The sequence below is a fragment of the Pelophylax lessonae genome (assembly GCF_965119305.1).
Source record: "Pelophylax lessonae genome assembly, chromosome: 1".
In the NCBI taxonomy this organism is placed as follows: domain Eukaryota; kingdom Metazoa; phylum Chordata; class Amphibia; order Anura; family Ranidae; genus Pelophylax; species Pelophylax lessonae.
The window spans coordinates 660,582,527-660,601,158 of record NC_138768.1 but is presented as its reverse complement, the minus strand read 5'-3'; positions in this window follow the sequence as shown (position 1 = coordinate 660,601,158).

The following is an 18,632-nucleotide window of genomic DNA, read 5'->3' as shown; positions in this document are numbered from 1 at the left end:
CCCATCCTTGCAGTCACTTCACAACAATTTTGCACAGTCAAGCAACAAAATGGAGCACTGTCTCTTTAATGCAAGTTTCTCTCCTTTTGACTCCTCTCCCATACCTCCCAAATTTCTGAGATGGGAATGAGGGACACCTATTAGCAAAAGTATTTAGACATAGAACACGCCCCTGCCACATCCCCCTTAAAGGAGAATTGTACAAAAAAAAATGAATTGTTATACTTACAAGTACTTTTTTTTTACTACTTCTATTCCTTTATATTGGCTTTTGGAATTTAGAAATGCAGCAATTTAGAAACGGGATGCACTAGGAAACAGTTTTTGACAAATAAGAAGTGCATTTTATATACAGCTATATAGATCAAATCAAAATGACGGACAAATGAGAGGTAAAGAGGGACAGTGGGACTTTGTTCCAAATGAGGGACAGTCCCTCAAAATCAGGGACAGTTGGGAGCTATGCTCTCCTCCTCTCTCATCTCTCTCCTCATCACATGCATGTAAACACAGTTCACATAACAGATTAACTTACTTATTTTGAAAGGAAACTTAAATTCTGCCCACTGCATCCTCTCCCATATGTGAGAACTCACTTCAAATGATAGAGCTTTTAAAGACACAGCCACTCGCTATACTTCTTTTTAAGGGATTTTCTTTCCATGTTTTATTAAGAGAAAGTTCAAAATTCAAGAAATCAAAATAAACAGGTTCCCTGGCGGGGTATTCAGAATTTCCATCCAAATAAATCCACATTCAGCCTCCTAGCTTAAACATGCAGTACTCCTGCTCTGTCCTTACCCTTTAGGCCCTTTGTCTGACTCCTAAAGATTGTCTTTATGCACAACTCTATGCATATAACTTGCAGTCCCTTGCTGCTCTGGCTTCCACCTGGTTGTCCTAGATGGAGCCCTCTTGACTCCTGGCAGCAACCTCTTCTGGCTGCTGGGGTGGAGCCTAGAACCGTAGTCAGGTCTCTCCTAAAAGCCAAGCACACACCTGCCCAATTAGGGCTCATTTATACTTGCTTCGACTTTAGCACACATTAAAGCACCTGCCACTTCAACATGCATTTTTAATGCTTCTGTGATGCTTTGATAATGCTTCGGTGGTGCTTTTGTAAAGCTTTAAAGAAGATTGACAAATGTGCTGTCTGTGTTGATTTTTGATTTGTTTTAAAGAAGCCACGTAGAACCCCAGCTCAGTAATACCGGTGCTCAGCAAATCCCCAGCTCTTAAGTACCTATTTTCAGCAGATCCCCAGCTCATTGGTTCCCTCATTCAGCAGATCTTCAGCTTATTAGTACCCTCATTCAGCAGATCTCCTGCTCAGCAGTACCCCCATCTCTGCTGATGCCCCACTCAGCAGTAACCCCCCCCCCCGCTCTGTTGATCCCTGTTCAGTAATAACCCTCTGCTCTGTTGATGCCCCCATTCAGTAGTACCCCAATCTCTGCTGATCCCCCACTCAGTAGTACCCCTAGCTCTGCTGATCTCCCACTCAGTAGTAACCCCCAGCTCTGCTGATCTCCCACTTAGTGGTAACCCTCAGCTCTGCTCTAGAATATTCACCAGAAGTGACAGCTGTTCATGTCTTTCTGGTTTGCTTGTTGATTTACCAGTGCATCCTTGGTTTACCAGTGCATCCTGGGATATCTCATGCCTGCAATACCTCCAAAACAAAGTAAAGTTAAAAGCTGAATAAAAGTCTCTCAAAAGCTGCAGGTGCTTTAAGCAAGGTTTGTCATAGACTTTTATGGAGGCTTTGAAGATGTCTTGGAGCACCAAGGAAGCGACATACTGTAAGGTATACGTTTTGAAGTGAAGCAAAGCAAACACGTCTAAACCAGACTTTAAGATAACCATTTTTTTTTTTTTTGACCCATGCTTTGATTGGCATTCAGAGTGCTTCAAAAAGGTGTGTCCAAAGCCACTTTTTAAAGCAAGTGTAAACGAGCCCTTAATGTGCTGGTTGTTCTCAAAACACAGACCCAGGACTGGAGATGTCATCCCACCCAGATCTCTAAGAAATCTCCAGCCTCCAGGTCCCAAAGCAGGTTTTACCAACCAAAACTGTTTGTTTCCTTTGAATGACACAGGTTCCCTGGAGCCCCTCAACCTGCCTGGATGAGAATCCTGTGTCACTAACAATGTTCACACCATAGCTTGGCATAGCACTGTCACAGTTCCTAATTTGAAAAATTTAAAAAAGTTTGCACAATAATTTAGGAGTGTATAGACAGCTTACTAAGGACACAGCCTGTGTGTGTGTAGGAAGCGTAGTCCTGTGTTTGTGTATTTAATAAGTACACAGCCTGTGTGTATGGAAAGTGTAGTCCTGTGTATAAACCCTTAAGAAGCCTCACGGCTGTTATCCCAAGCAGATGGGAAGGGGCGCCCCCCCCTCCCGCTGCCTGGCCAGAGACCCGAGCTAAGCTGGAATCGGCTTTCATCGGGTCTCGGATCTAGTAACTCAGAAGCAATGTCATGACATCACTTCTGGTTTACTGAAGACTTAAAGGCGCCAAATTTAAAGAAAAAGGACAGCATTCACAACAGTCAAACTTGGCATTTTGAATGCTTTTAAGTTCAAAGGAGGGATTTAGGGTCTTATAGACCCCAGATCCCTCCATAAAAAGTACCTGTCACTACCTATTACTGTCACAAGGGCAATAAAAGTTACCAGAAAGTTTTTTTTCAAAGAGACAGTGTAAAAAACAAATAAATAAATAAATAAGGAAAAAAAAAATTAAAGCACCCCATCCCTCTGTGCTCGTACGCAGCAGCGAATGCATACAAAAGTCGCGACTGCAAACTGTGTTCAAACCACACATGTGAGGTATCGCCACAATCATTAGAGTGAGAGCAATAATTCTAGCACAAGACCTTCTCTGTAACTCTAAACTCTAACCTGTAGACATTTTTAAAACGTTGTTAAGTACCGTAGTTTGTCACCATAGTACCGTAGTTTGTCACCATTCCACGAGTGTGCGCAATTTTAAAGTATGATATGTTAGGTATCTATTTACTTGGTGTAATATCAACTTTCACATTATACAAAATAATTGGGCTAACTTTACTGTTTTTTTTTTTTTTTTATGAAAGTGTTTTTTCCCAAATAAATTGCGTTTGAAAGACCGCTGCGCAAATACTGTGTGACATAAAATATTGCAATAAAATTTCTAGCAAAAAATATGGATTTTAACTTGTACGCAACAAATGTCAGAAAAAGCCTTAGGCATGAAGGGGTTAAGGACACAGCCTGTGTGTGTGTGTGTGTATATGTAATAAGGACACAGCCTATGTATGTGTGTGGGAAGTGTAATCTTGTTTGTGTGCATGTAATAAGGACACAGCCTATGTGGGTAACAGGTGTAATTCTATGTATCTAATGAGAACATAGCCCATGTGTATATGGGAAGTGTAGTCATGCGTGTGTATGTAATAATGATGGAGCCCATGTATATGGGAAGTGTGGTCCTGTGTGTGTATATAATAAGGATACAACCCATGTGTGTGTGGGACGTGTAGTTCTGAGAGTGTATGTAAGGACATAGCCAATGCAAATGTGTATGTAACAATGACACCACTTATGCGCGTGGTAAGGTCACCAGATTTTTAAAATGAAATCCGGGGACATATTTTTTTTTTTTTAATGGAAAATGGTAAACTATTTTATAAGCATCATTTCTAAAAAATGATATATTCAGTGTATGTGATAAGTGTTTATGGAATGATTGTATGATATATACGTTATTTCTCACATTTCGTCCATGAGATAAAAGATACTGCTTAGAATTTTTTGGAATTTGACTACCAAATGTTAAGAAGATAAAATAAAGAAAAAACTTTTCAATGCATATTTTGTATTTTATTTTTTACCAAAGAAGCGCAGAAGTGCACAATGTACAGAGTGCAGAGTTTAGAGCTGCACCCAGAGATGGTTCGAATCTTAGCTGGCCCCTGCTAAACCAGGCAAGATTATAATCATCTATGGCTTGCTTAACTGACCAACTGACACTGACATCAACAGTGACACTAATATAATGATCAGCTAAGGGAGAGGAGTGCAGAGTATATGGCAGTGGGTAGTATGTGCAGGAGAAGAGTGTGGAGTATATGGTGGTGGGTAGTATGTGCAGGATTGTGTCAGTAGGGCAGTGGGTAGTATCAGTAGAGCAATAGACAGAGTCAATTTTTTTGTTTATTATTTTATTTTTTAAAATTTTATTTTTGCATTATTATTTTACAAACATTTTGTGAGGGTAGTGGACAGTGTCAGTAGGGCAGTGCATTGTGTCAGTAGTTTTTTATTTTTATTATTTTATTTTGCATTAATTATTTACAATTTTATTTTTATTCTTTTTTTTCAAAAAGGTTTTCAAAGTGCTTCAGTTGGGGGTGGGGGTTGTGGACATTTATGGCTGGATGGTGACAGTAGAGCAGTGGACAGTGTCGGTAGTTTTTTTATTTTTTATTTTTATTTATACTATTTTTACAAATATATTTATTTTTTTTTTTTTACAATTTAATTTCTTATTTTTTTATTTTTTTTATTTTCACAATTCTTTTTTGGGGGGAGGAGGTTGGCAGTGGCTCATATCAGTAGAGCAGTGGATGGTGTCAGTAGAGAAGTGGTCGGTGTCAGTAGTTTTTTGTTTTTATTTTGTTTTTGTTTTTCACAGTTTTATTTTTTACAATTTATATATTTTTTTAGTATTTTTTCTTACAATGCTTTTTTTTTGGGGGGGGGGGGGGTGGACAGTGTCAGTGTTTTTTTTATTTTATTCTTTATTATTTTTACAGTGTAATTTTAAATACTTATTTATTACAGTTCTTTCTTCTTTTTTTTTAATCAGCCCTGTTGGGGGGCTTTGGTGACATCTCGCCTTTGCGACAGAGAAAGGGACTGAGGACACAGATTCCCCAGTCCCTTTTTCTACAGCCTCAGCTGCAATGAAGATGAATGTACAGGAGACATAGGCTCCTGTTCATTCATAAACTGAAGCATCATAAACACTGTTCACAATGCTCAGTTATCAATGAACAGTTAGTGATCACTGGCTCTGCTCATTCAGAAAAGGAAGGAGCCAGTAAATGACATACCCGTGTTTCCCCGAAAATAAGACCGGGTCTTAGATTAATTTTGGCTTCAAAAACCACACTAGGGCTTATTTTCAGGGGATGTCTTATTTACGGTTTGTACAATGACTATCTTTGAACGATTGTAACCTGAAAATAAATTTCCTGACAGACTCCATGGCAGCATACGTTCGGGTAGGCTCCGCCTCCTCTCCTACCTCATAGGACCCCACTCCCATAAATCTTTGCTCCCTTTCAGCATCAGTGTTCTTTTTTCGTCCTCCTCATACATATGTCTGATGTTCCTACTATCTGGTCCTGTATATCGGTGGCAGACTGAGTTTTGGAGTCTCCGATAAGCCCTGGCTCTTAGCGGGGTATGGAGGGGCAATGGAAGAGACCCTTAGCTGGAGCTATGTGGTTTGGCCGAGAGAGCCCTGCTGCTGCGGGTGGCCCTTTATTGCCTGAAGGCACAAGCCGGTGTTGCGTCTCCTGGACTCGGTTATGCTATCGGAGGGTGGTAAGCCCTTATATGGGACCATTTCTTTTTCCTCATTTTTATGCTTATCTTTCGTTTTTAGTGCCTTTTATTTTGTCTATGCTCGTGTCTAGGGTGTTTTTCTGTCAGTTATTGCTCAGGTTTCGTTAGTTCTGTGGCTTAGTACTTACTTATGGTGCTTCTTGGCCGCCGCCACGGTCTTTGCCGCTACTTCCGGGTTGTTCGGCGCTTCTGGGCATGCGCGGTACGCTCCGAGTATCGGAGTCGCCGCGCATGCGCAGTGGTGCGGTCTGACGTCACGCGCGGTTGCGCAATACGGCGTGTTACGGCCTGGCGGTCTATTTAAACTCAGAATTAGACCGAAGCTGGCGGGAAGGTCGGCATTCCGGTAGCCTCCCCCAGACTCTGGTCCTGTAGTCAAGGTAAGAAGGTTCCATCCTCTGGGGGTTTTGCTTCTGGGTAGATGGGTCTGATGTTATGTCCTCTTCCTATCAGGATTCCTATCTCTGAATAGTGCACCATTGTGTTTACTGGAGCAATGGACTCATCGCCGCCCCCTAGTGGCCAGCCTGCTCTTTCTAGGTATGTGCTGGTTTTATCAGCTTTAAATGTCTGTTTTTCTTTCATCTTCCTTATGGCTTGTTGTATATGTCTGTCTCAGCTCTCTTAGGTCTGATCAACAGCCCCGCACACGCAGCGAAGACAGTCATGCAAATACGCAACACCAGCGCTCCTCATCTAAGTCTAAGCGCAGCTCCTCCCACAGCAGGGGACGTGAGCATCATTCCTCCTCGCACCATGGCAGCTCAGAACGCCCGCAGGGGAAAAAATGCTGGGGTTGCCGTACCCTGATACCAGACGGTTCCTCTTTGTGCAAACCCTGTTATACCCAAGCTACGGGTGAAAGGGAAAAAACGGACAAACATATTGAGGAGGTGGTACGCAGAGTTTTAAAGGACTCTCTTGCTGATTTGCATAAGCCAAGCACTTCTGCAGGTCCGTCACGCTCTCCTGACAGAGATTTGTCGGTTCAGGATCCGTTTGAGTCCTCCCAACCCAGCCATACATCTATCCTCCCGTCTGAGTCCGATTCCGATTCGGATGACTCCGGTACTGGATTTGAATTTGCCCTCGTGTCTCCGTTAGTTAAAGCGGTGAGAGAGGCCCTTGACTGGGAGGATCCTGCTGTCTCTTCTCCTAAGCAGAAGAAATATTTCAAGCAGTTATGCAAAGAGCGTTTAAATTTCCCATTTCTAGAGGAACTGGGAGACATAATGTCGGAAGAATGGAGCAAAGTGGAAAGGAAAAATTCCATGACCACTAAAGTAGCGAAGCTCTATCCTTTTAAACAGGAAAAGGTGAAATACTTGGAGTCATCTCCTAGTGTGGATGCAGCAGTGATGCGTCTGGCGAAACACGTCACTCTCCCAATGGAGGATACAGCATCATTTAGAGATCCTTTGGATCGGAGGATTGACGCTGATCTTAAGCGAGCATACCTATCGGCCGGCATGGCCTGTAAGCCAGCAATGGCTTTGGCTACAATTTCCAAGGCTATGGAGGTTTGGGTTAATGCCCTTGAAGATACTCTTGGAGGAGTGTCGGAGGAAGTGCTCCAAAGTTCTCCTATACAGGAGCTGAAGATGGTCGCGGGCTTCTTGGGGGAGGCTTCCTTAGATACTATTCGCCTTTTGGCCCGGGTTATGCTGGCCTCTGTTACGGCCAAACGTGCCCTTTGGCTTCGGCCCTGGGTTGCCGACGCTGCCTCTAAACAGGCTTGGTGTAGGATTCCCTTTGAGGGTTCTTCCCTCTTTGGGAATAAACTAGATGCAGCCATAACCCGGGCCACGGGTGGAAAATCTGGGTTTCTTCCTCAGGACAAACGCCCAAGCAATCAGAAACGCTCTTTCCCAAGGAGGCAAAACGCTAATCGTTCTAGGGAAGCGCGCAGCTACAAACCAGGTAAATCCTATGGGAGAAGCTGGAAGTCAAGACAGTCCTCCTTTCAGAAAGGCCCCAAGGGCTCTTCGTCCGGTGACCGGGAGGCCACCAAATCCTTTTGAGGTTGGTCCCGTCCAGTCTGTTCCGGTAGGGGCCAGGTTGCTCCAATTTCGGAACGTCTGGGCGGCCTCGATCCAGGATCCCTGGGTTCTGAATGTTGTGTCGCAAGGGCACTCTTGGACGTTCAACAACGTTCCCAAACCCAGGTTCATCGCAACTTCCCTTCCTCCTGCAGCAGAAAAGAAGAAGGTTCTTCTCAGTTATGTAGATACCCTACTGGATCAACGAGCTGTCGTACTAGTTCCCGAAAAGGAAAGGGGTCAAGGAGTATATTCGCCTCTTTTTCTTGTCCAGAAAAAGAACGGCACTTGGCGACCGGTAATAGATCTAACTTATCTCAACAGATCTATACGTCGAGAGAGATTCAAGATGGAGTCCCTAATTACAATACAGCACTCGGTTCTCCCAGGAGATTGGTTGGCATCAATAGACCTAAAAGATGCGTACTTCCACGTTCCTGTGGCAAAAGAATATCATCAGTTTCTCCGATTTGCTGTCAATCATGTCCACATGCAATTTACATGTCTTCCCTTTGGGCTCTCGACTTCGCCTCGCACCTTCTCCAAGACGCTATTGGCAATCGTGGCTCTCATCAGAACCAGAGGTATCAGGTTACATCATTACCTGGACGATCTCCTTCTTCTGTCCCAGGACAGGTCCCAGCTACTGCTACATCTGGAGCAGGTGATTCGTACTCTTCAAGAGTTCGGATGGATTCTCAATCTGGAGAAGAGCCATCTGGTGCCCACGCAGTCCCTGGTCTTTCTCGGAGCACTGTTCAATACGGTGAATTGCACCATATCTCTACCAGAAGAGAAAATTCCAGTGGTCCAGAGCAGGGTGGCTCTCGCCCTCGCTGCCTCCCAGCTCACTGCTCGTCAGTGTCTAAAGGTGGTAGGGACTCTGGTGGCTACCTCACCCATGGTGAAGTGGGCTCTGTGGAGGCTGAGACCCTTTCAGAAGGGGTTTCTCCACCAGTGGACGACAGAGAACCTGTCACAGATTATTTATCTAACACCATTCATGAAGGGGTGTCTTCCTTGGTGGCTACGCCGTGCAAATCTAACCAACTGCCACTCAATTGCTCCAATTTCGTGGGTGACGATAACCTCCGACGCCAGCAGTACCGGCTGGGGAGCTCACTGCCGGTCAGAAGTGGCACAGGGCAGGTGGAATTTCGCCAGTCACGGAGTGGTGTCCAACATCCTAGAGCTACGAGCCGCCTTCAAAGCCCTCCAGGCTTTTCACCATCTGACTCAAGGGGCCTCAGTGTTACTCAGGATGGACAACACCACGGCAGTGGCATACGTCAAGAGGCAAGGTGGAACCCGCAGCATGTCTCTACTCCAGGAGACAGATCCAATTATGTCTTGGGCCCAGCAACACCTGGCCAACCTCTCTGCGGTCTTTGTCCCGGGGGTATTGAATACGCAAGCAGACTTCCTGTCCAGATTCCAGTTGGACAACAACGAATGGTCCCTCCATCAGGAGGTGTTCAATTGGGTTCTGTCTCTAGGAGTTTCACCGGAGGTGGATCTTTTTGCGAGTCCACACAACAAAAAACTTCAGAAGTATTACACGAGGTTCAGGGATCCTCGAGCCTTCGGGGTGGATGCCCTCACGGACAGATGGAACTTCCAAGTTGCCTATGCCTTTCCACCGGTGCCAATAGTACTCCAATTCCTTCGGAGACTGAAGATGGAGGAAGTAGAGGTCATAGCGATAGTTCCCTTCTGGCCCAACAGGCCTTGGTTTCCTCTGCTGTCCCTTCTCAGCTTCAGGGACCCGATCCCTCTGCCTCTCAGGCCAGACCTTCTATCGCAGGGGCCTACTCTACATCCGAACCCTGCGCGTCTACACCTCAAGGTCTGGTTCTTGAGAGGGAGAGGCTGGAGGCCCTCGGATGTCCAGAAGAGGTGATTCCCACTCTTATGAGCTCGAGGAGGGCTAGCACCAACAGAGTGTATGAGAAAATCTGGGCAAGGTTTCTGAGTCATCAAGCCCAGGGTTTGGGTCCAGCAGGGGCACCTACCATTCAGCAAGTATTGAGTTTCCTACAGTCTGGTTTAGATCTGTCCCTCTCAGTCTCTTCTCTCCGGGTGCAAGTTTCTGCCATCTCAGCTTTCACCGGAATTCAGTGGGCAAGACATCAACTGATCCAACAGTTTTTTAAGGGCGCAGTCAGGCTCAGGCCTCAGAGGAAACCTAGATTCCCGAAATGGGATCTTCCGTTGGTCCTGGACTTCTTTGCTTCGAAAGAGGTTGCTTCCATGTCCATCAGGGAGCTTACGTTGAAGACGGTATTTCTGGTGGCTATCACCTCTGCCAAGAGGGTCTCAGAGATACACAATTTGGGCTGCAAAGAGCCTTTTCTGACCTTTTTTCAGGACAGGGTGGTCCTAATCCCTATGTTGGGGTCAAACCCCAAAGTTACATCTGTCTTCCACGAAAATTCTGAGATAGTTTTGCCTACCTTCAGAACAAATGAAGAATCCTTAGTCCATCCTTTAGATGTGGGAGACACTCTGAGTCAATACTTAGAGGCCACATCCTCCTTCCGGCAATCGGATTTCCTGTTTGTTCTTCTCCATGGGAATAAGAAAGGTACACGTGCATCTTCAAGAGCGGTGGCTGCTTGGATTGTCCAGGCTATACAATGGGCATATAGAGCAAAAGGCTTGGCTCCTCCAGAGGCGATTACGGCTCATTCTACCAGAAGCATTGCTACATCCTGGGCAGTTTCTAAACATGTCGCGCCTGATGTGATCTGCAAAGCAGCCGCTTGGTCATCTGTGAATACCTTCCTTACACATTACTGTGTTGAACCTGCTGCTTTATCTTCAGTTAACTTCGGCATTCAAGTTTTGTCAGTTGACAGTGCCAATTAAAGTTTTCTTTGTTCAGCATCTTCCCACCCGGGAGTGTATAGCGAGTTATTTCCCGAACGTATGCTGCCATGGAGTCTGTCAGGAAAACGGAAAATTGATATCAAATACTTACCGTAATTTTCCTTTCCTGATGGACTCCATGGCAGCAGGAGTCCCCTCCCAATTCCTGAGTAGGCTAGTTACAGAACACTGATGCTGAAAGGGAGCAAAGATTTATGGGAGTGGGGTCCTATGAGGTAGGAGAGGAGGCGGAGCCTACCCGAACGTATGCTGCCATGGAGTCCATCAGGAAAGGAAAATTAAGGTAAGTATTTGATATCAATTTTCCGTTATCCTGATCCTTTTAAGCATGATAGACAGCACAGTGCTTGTGCTGTGTCATTTAGCCCTCTCTATGTTCTAAAAAGCCTAGAATAAAACAATAAAATGTTAAAAAAAAAAAGTTCTCTCCCCCTGTCAGCTCAGAAATCAGCATTATGGCATTCTGTAATCCCAGCAATAAACCTTGGATAAAGTCATTGTAAAATTATGTAATCGATTTTGTAAAAAGATTATAAAATGTGCAGTGTGTCTCCTTTTGTAACTTTATTGTGGAAAATACATTATTTACAGCGCCACTGGGTGCTCACGTGACCCTCTGGAGCTCTACTTTCCCTCTCTGAATACTGCAGAGGGAGGGGCTGAGATCAAGGATTTTACTAGGGCTCATTTTCGGGGTAGGGCTTATTTTGCAGCCATCCCTGAAAATCATGCTAGGTCTTATTTTCGGGGTAGGTCTTATTTTCAGGGAAACAGGGTATTTACCTGCTCCTTCCTCCGCTCTCTATCCTGACAGATCAAGGACAAGGGGGAGGAATGGAGGACCCCACAGGGGGACCTGGAGGAGCAAAGAGGGGGACCTGGAGGAGCACAAAAGGGGACCTGGAGGAGGGGGACCTGGAGGAGCACAGAAAGGACCTGGAGGAGCACAGGGGGTGACCTGGAGGAGAAAAGAGGGGGACCTGGAAGAACACAGAGGGCAACCTGGAAGAGCACAGAGGGCAACCTGGAGGAGCACAGAGGGGGAGCCAGAGGAGCAAAGAGGGGGAGCCAGAGGAGCACAGGGGGGGGACCTGGAGGAGAACAGAGGGGGACCGGAGGAGCACAGAGGAGGACCTGGAGGAGCACAGAGGGGGGGCCAGAGGAGCGCAGAGGGCTCAGGGAGCCAGAGGAGGACACGGGAGCTGGAGAAGGACCCGGGGGGACAGAGGAGGGCACGGGGCCCGAGATTATTTAAAACATGGAACATTTAATGGGCATTCGGGGATGATCTGTGCTGCGTTCATATGTGTAGCACTGTCCCCATAGGGCTTGCTATATGAGGACTTTTTGGGCCTCCTCTGATTACCAGCACACAGTCACTTAGGGTACAACTCACACATTCATCCTCACTCCCAATTGCTCTTTGCTCAATAAATAGTCCAGGGGGTGTTGGTTTTTGGTGTTTATTTTGAAACTTGGATGGAAGAAGGGAATAGTGGGATACTCCAACTGGAATCTGCTTACTTGTGGAAGCAGCTGAACTGCTTGAACCATACTGCCACATGTCTGGAAAGGGTTAAGTCTCCTTGCTCTTTCTCTCCAGCAATAGACTTGGTAAAATACATTATCATCAGGACACTCACTAGCACTACTGACACCCTTCCACTGACTCTTCTAGCTGCAGGGGTGGCCCCCTCAGGTCAGGCTCCTTGACACAGATCTGCACTCACTGTACTGCAGAATCAGATCCCTCAGTGTCTCCCCTCTTCCCCTCTCAGTCATCTTCACAGGACCTCTGGGTACAGTTCTTCTCTAGCTCTCTTTAGGCCCTCAGGTCAACTACCTGAGGCCTCATAGCACCTCTACAGAGGAGGGAACAGCCGCCCCCTCCCTCCGGGACTCCGCTATCCAAAAGAAAGTCCCCGAGCACATATGCTCCTGGCTTTTACACAGCATCCCAGCATGCACCAATGCATTTTTCCTCTGTCAAATCACCAGGGCTGTATCAAAAGCCTATGCACTCATTTGTCAGGTTTCCTCCCACTGTCCAACATGCCTCCCTATTGGACCAGTGTTAAATACTCTGCAGACAGACTGAGTTGCACCCGAGCACATTAAGCAGACCTCACTAACAGATCCTGCTCTCTGGTAGGCAGAGAAAAAAATATAAATTTATCTGCAATCCCTCTGATAAGCAGACAGGATTCAAAACTATACTCTCTCTCTCTAGCACCTACCTAGGAGGGTTCTACATCTTTAATAAGGACACGGCCTGTGTGTGTGGAAAGTGTAGTCCCATATGTTAGCTGTGCGTAGCCTGTCTGCACCAAGAGGGTCTGGCTGCAGAGTGGAGCTCCACTCTCCACAGGAAACACATTTTTTTTTTTTATCCTTTCACTGCCAGAGCTGTATTGGCATTTTTTGCAGACATATTTAAATACTAATTTTAGACCTAAAGATTACATCCCCCCCCCCCCCCCCAAATATCATATATTTTCTGAAAGCAGACATGCTGGAGCATGTGTTAAACACAAGGCAATATTTCTATCACCAGACCTCTTCCGTAACACTAAACTGCTGACCTTTGACACCATAAAAGCTCATTGGAGAGGAGAGAATAAAACTAGGAAGATTTCGAGAAACGAAACGAAGTGGATATTCCAATTGGAATCACTCCAACCTGGGGGATTGAATCTTGACATAGATCTTAACTGCTTCATCTCCAACTACTGAATACACACTTTTTATTTAGACTAGGGTGATCAACAATATTTATTATATTTATTATACATCTCTTTATATATATTATACCAAAACTTGCCTTATACAATAATACTCTGAATGGTTAACTAGATATCCACGTTTTAATAAAATACACATGAGCATCTACCTACAAAGGCAGGCACTCTTCTATATCACTTCTAACCACTGCTGTGGATTATATATAGTGGAAATAGGGATACCATTTTTTAATGTTCAGAACAAATATGTATTTTTTAGTTTTTGATTTATTTTGTATGCCTTACACTGAATCAGATGGCCTGAGTATATATCAAAGTTTATATTATTCCACTAGGCTGACTATGGACAATGTTATATATCTGTAAATCATGTGTAGAGTGCCTGCCAGACCACCGGGTATATGGAACAATATATATATTTTTATATTTTTATATTTTTATATATTCTCTTACCTTTCTCCTTATAACCTAACTAGTTTTACTATTCAGTATCGTTCTATCATCCCCTAGGTCAAAAAATCCATATATATAAATATACTTCTCCTAGACTCCAGAGCACCTTATTAGAATTAGAATTTTTTCAATTTACCAATCAGGATCTTATTGTACATATAATGATATACATTCCATTGCATATATATATATTAATACACAATAACCAGCCAATATCCCTATTTGGTGATCACACCTACCAAGTATAGCATATGTATTCCTATGATTTTTTATTCCCTGATTTTTATTAATAATTTTTATTAATTTATATTAATTTTTATTTTTATTTTCTTGACTCTTCTATTCCCTCGCTATTTATATTTAATCCTATACTAAATCCCGTTATTTTTAATTTTTAATTAATTTTTTATAAGCATATCACTACCAGCTCCACTCAAATTATATCAACAATCACTAATTTTAATTAACTACACCTTTCAGCTCCTTAATTTTGGCTTCTTAATCATCTACTCCCCATAAATTTTTTATTCCTTGAATTTTCATTCCCCTTTTGTTTCTAATCCCCCACCATTTATATTTAATCCTCCAATTCTTTTAATAAACACAACACCATCAGCTCCACATAATTGTATTACCATTTTTGATTAATTGTACCTTTTCGGTTCTTTTAAATCACACCCATCTTTGATTCTGGTTTCTTAATTACTGATATGTAACATTTACAGATGATACAGTTAATTTATATACATTACTATTGCGGGAAGCGCTTTTATTCCCCCAGTTTCCATTTAACATATAAGTTCTGCCTAGCAACTCCTGACCATTCCATCCCCTTATCTTTAGATTGGCTACATAGAAATTACAGATTAATAACATGCACGTTCCAATTCCCTAGGCGTTTCTTGCCTAGCAACAGCTGACAAGCTACGGCCTGATTGGCTACATAAATTAACATCCCATTTCCGGACCGGGTTGCCTGGTAACCACGCTATACATAATGAGACGGAGACGGCGTGGTCAATGCTTCTCCAGATGACGTCAGTAAGACGAAACCGGTAGAGAGCGTGACCACGTCATTTCCGTCCACTGAACCCGAGGCTTGGGACGCACATCCGGCGGTTGGTTCGCACGCTACTTTCTGGCGTGCACCGCAAGAGAGGAGGTTGCGGCTCCTATGCCAGACGGGCATATCTTTGTATTTTATACCTTGTGAGTACATGTCTTTTTTTATATAATAAAGCTGTTCTGTGAAACAATTTTACACTATTGGAGGCTCCTTCCCTTTTTCTCCTACATACCCGGGCACTGTACTGGATTCCTATTTTATACCTATTGAGCTGACATCTGCACTACTACCACGGAGTGATACCAAGGCCATAGGAGATCCTGATTGCCAGTGTGTGGGAGCGATCCCCTAATAATCGACCCGCTGTTTACCCCTGTAGGGGTAAGGGAATCTGGTAAGCGCAGGACCCCAGGCTCAGGGGAACACTTCTTCCTTCTGCCCACCCACTATACTTTGGGCATAGAGAAAAGAGCACTACAAATCCACCATATATCGACTTCACCTATTTAGGACTTTTTTTTGGACTTTTTAAACCACTGAGACGGCACATTTACTTGGATTCATTTGTGGGATTATTTGTATTTTTAGTCTGCATTTTTTCATTTATGTACCGCTAGTTCGGCACGGATATTTTCACCAATTAATTGGTTCACCTTTTGCACCGTTTGCACCTATTTATTTATTTATTGAGAATTATTTATTCATTTTTTTCTATTCGTATTTACTGGCACTTTAAGAGCATACCCATCGATTGTCATTTTAGGGTCATATATACGCTATTTATTACTTTACTTATATTTATTAAGAATTTTTATAGCATACTTACCTATTGTTATTTTATGGTCACATATTTACCACTGGATTTCATTGGATTAATTTTATTTATTTTTTTAGCACTTCACTTTTTGATTCACTTTTTGCACTTCTCTTTGCACATTATTGTACGTATGAAATTTATTTATTGATGTTATGTATATAGGGTTTTATTATATTATATTTTTTATACATAGACCCACTTTGGTTTTACACAGGTTTGTCATTTATCAGACTTTAAGTTGATGATTCACTGATTCCAATATCAAATTACTACACATGCCTCTATAGGATATCTTACTAGAAGTATAGTATCCCACATATACATTCCCATAACATCCCACCAGGCAGCGCCAATCACTTCCCTTCCTCTTTTATATTTAAAAACTAATTTTAGACCTAAAGATTACATCCCCCCCCCCCCCAAATATCATATATTTTCTGAAAGCAGACACGCTGGAGCATGTGTTAAACACAAGGCAATATTTCTATCACCAGACCTCTTCCGTAACACTAAACTGCTGACCTTTAGGGGGCTTTTGAAGCATTGCCTATAGAAAATATACGGTACTGAAGTTTGTCGCCATTTCATGGGTGCACACTAATTTAATTGTGTGACATGTTGGGTATCTATTTACTTGGTGCAACCTCGGCTTTTACATTATACCAATGTAGGTAAAGTGTTGCATTTGTTTCCAATAAACCTATGCATTAATAACGTGACATTTGGAGCTACCACTATTTTATTCTCTAGGGTGTCTGCTTTTAGAAAATATATAATGTTTGGGGTTTTCTGTAATCGTCAGACCTAAAATGTTTTTTTTTTTTAAACATGTCTATTAAAATTGCAAAAACAGCTCAGGCAGCAAAAATGTTAAAAGAGAAGTACAGCCAAAGCTTGTTTGGCTGTACTTCTCCTGTTGGTCACTGGAGTACAGATTGCTTTGAACTTCTGTGACCTGTTTTCAGCAGGTCTGCTGATGTCACAGAGCCGGTCATCACAACCATGGAGTCGGGATCTGCCCACATGCCTGGACCAGCACACGGCTCAGCCTCTCAGCGAGCCCCTGAGAGCCTGTGCCTGCCGCTCCCCGCCACCTTCACAGCCCAGCGCTCCAGTGATTGAGGAGGGGGCAGAGCAGAAAGCAGTTCCTTACTCAGGAAGCTTTGAGAACAAAGCGATCGGTGGTATTAGATCACTGGGTTCTCAGTGTTAGACATGGCTCCTAACTGTCCCTGATTTCGAGGGACTGTTCCTGATTTGGAGCAAAGTCCCTCTGTCCCTCTTTCCTCATTTGTCCCTCATTTTGATCTGATCTATAGCGTTGTATATAAAATGTACTATTTATCTTTCAAAAAGTGTTTCCCAGTGCTAAACCTTTCATCCAATTTCTAAATGGCTGCATTTGTAAATTCCAAAAGCCAATATAAAGGAATAGCAGTGATAAAAAAAAAGTACTTGTGAGATTAACGAATCATTTTTTTTTGTTTAATTCTCCTTTAATGGGGTGTAGCAGGGGGGTGTGTCCTATGCCTACATACTTTTGCTAATAGGTGTCCCTCATTCCCATCTCAAGAAGTTGGGAGGTATGGTGTTAGAGGTGCCAGGGGACTGATGCTGCATCCACCTAGGTAAATATGAATTAAAAAAAAAAAATACATCTCTTATAGGCCCCTTAACACTTGTGCGACCTGAAAGTCGCATGATTTTGCCACCATTTTGAATGGACTTGAAGCAATACCTGTGTAATCTTGAGTTCTATGAACCTCAAGTTGCATCATAGTCAGACCAAAGTAGTGCAGGGACTACTTTGAAGTCGCACAGATATGAAGGGTACTCATTGGAAAACATGGGGTAGGACCTGTCTTGCGACTTTTCAGTCCCAAGTTGCACAAGTGTGAAAGGGGCCTTAAATCGGAGTTCTGGCCAAAATTTTTTTTTTTATATATAAAAATACCCCTAGGAGAGTCAGGGCTAGTGTATTTAAGCAACAATAGCCTTTGAACTGTCCCCTGCTTAGTGTACCTGTAAGAAGAAAAACTTACCCTGAAAATTTCTTGTCCAGCGCTGCCATCTGCGGTGTGGGCATCTGAAGCCGTAGCGTCCCTCTTCCTGGATGTCGGAGTCCCAGAATGCCATGCTCATCACTTCCGGGGCAGGCGCGTCATCCTGCAGCTGGTTCTGCGCATGCCCAGAAGCTGTTCCAATTCATTTAGCAGGGAATGATGCGCCTGCGCCAGAAGTGACGAGGGACACCGATGCAGGCGCATTGACTCATGGGATTGATGACGCTCATCTCCCAGGAGTCAATGCAATGGAGGAAGTGACGTCGGGGGCCGTGGCTGCATAAGGAGGAAGAGGAAGGAAAGTAAGTTAATTTTCATTAAAAATAAGTGTAGCAGTTTTTCCAGGCCTTGTGCCTGATATGGGTCTGCCATTGTTACCGGAGACATCTCCAACACTTTTGAGTTGTGAACCAAGGTGTGAGAACTGAGACAATGACCATTCCGGCATCTTTGGTTTGTTTGTTTTATTGTATTTGGGGATGGGAGAAGGGAATGAGTGGGATACTCCTCTGGCTCCACTAGGTACACTTGAAGAAAAATGCCTGTTGGCGCTGTCTTGACGCCAGCTGAATGCCGACCAGCGCTTCCTGACACCTATAGATACTGTAGTACTGAAACTGTGCTGGAACCTCGACTTTAACTCAGAAGATCCAGGACTGTAGAACACTTGACTCCTGACACTGCTTTAGCTCAAAAGTCACTGAACAGCTCCCTCCAGCCCTTCACTGAGTGAGGTAGCTCTGTGTAGATGCTTGTGCTGCTGCAACTCTTAATTTGTACACTTCCCACTGTACACCGACTCTTCAGGGCCCAAACTATGGATCCCTAGAACCTTCTCCGGAGTGGTCCCCTCTGACACTAGGCAGACCCCTAGGGGCAGTCCACAGTACTCATGACCTTTGTAGGTTTTCCTGGAACTAGACCCCTCTCTCTCTCCGCTG